Raw genomic sequence first — 1,108 nt, 5'->3', positions numbered from 1 at the left:
GTGTGTGTGTGTGTTTGTATGTGTGTGTGTGTGTATTGCGAGCATGTTTGTGTTTGGATGTGTTAAGGTGTGCGTGTAAGCATGCATGGGTGTGTTGTCTTCTTTTAAAATACACATACATCTTGCTTTTCTTGCACACACTTTTTCGTGTAGATATATAATAATATCTTACGTCAACTAATGTGCATTAAAATTATATTCTCCTGTCTTTAAAAAAATAAATATTTGAATTTTGAAGCAAAAAGGATTTTCATTATTTGTGTTTTTTGTGTTGTTGTTGCTGCTGTTGTTGTTGCTTTTGTTGTTGTTATTGTTGTTGTTGTTGTTGTTGTTGTTGTTGTTGTTGTTGTTATTATTATTATTATTATTATGGTACCATATCAAAAACAACAACAACAATAACAACGACGACGACAACATCATCATCAACAACAACAACAGAAACAGCAACAACAACAACAAAAACAACAACAACAACAACAACAATGTTTCTCTTGTTGAATTATGAGAATGTTTTGGGTTTTTTAATGAAAGAGGGTGATGAGAGAAGATACAAAAATTGGTCTTCACAATCTGTATACCATTTAAAGTGTATGATTAGTGGCGTCATTGGCCTAGTGGTTAGGCAACCGGACTCGCAATCATGAGGTTGTGGGGTTGGGGGTTCGAGCCGCGGGCCCGACATTGTGTCCTTGGGAACGGCACTTTACACGAATTATCCTCACTTCACCCAGGTGGGAATGGGTACCCGGCCATAGACAGCGAAAGATTTTTGTCAGTATGTTAGTGTTTTAGCGCCCATAAATGGCTGCTTGCACTGTATGCTTCCCAGGAAGTTGAGTTTGTTTCAGAATGCTCTCAGGTTTGCTGGGGTGATAGTATAGATTTTGAAGCGCATAGAGCTTGTCGTTGAGCTGGGATTTGCGCTATACAAATGCTATCGATTATTATTTATTATCTTTTATTAACCCTTATTTTATAGAAGACCCGCACATTGACCCCGCAGTAGTTTTAGAATAAGAAAAAAATTAATAATGAGTTGACCTATTTTTTCCCAGTCATTAATTTATTGCACTGCGCCATCGACTACAAAAAGAATGGATTGTAT

Source organism: Aplysia californica, unplaced genomic scaffold, assembly GCF_000002075.1.
Source record: "Aplysia californica isolate F4 #8 unplaced genomic scaffold, AplCal3.0 scaffold01474, whole genome shotgun sequence".
Taxonomy (NCBI): domain Eukaryota; kingdom Metazoa; phylum Mollusca; class Gastropoda; order Aplysiida; family Aplysiidae; genus Aplysia; species Aplysia californica.
This window is presented reverse-complemented; position numbering follows the sequence as displayed.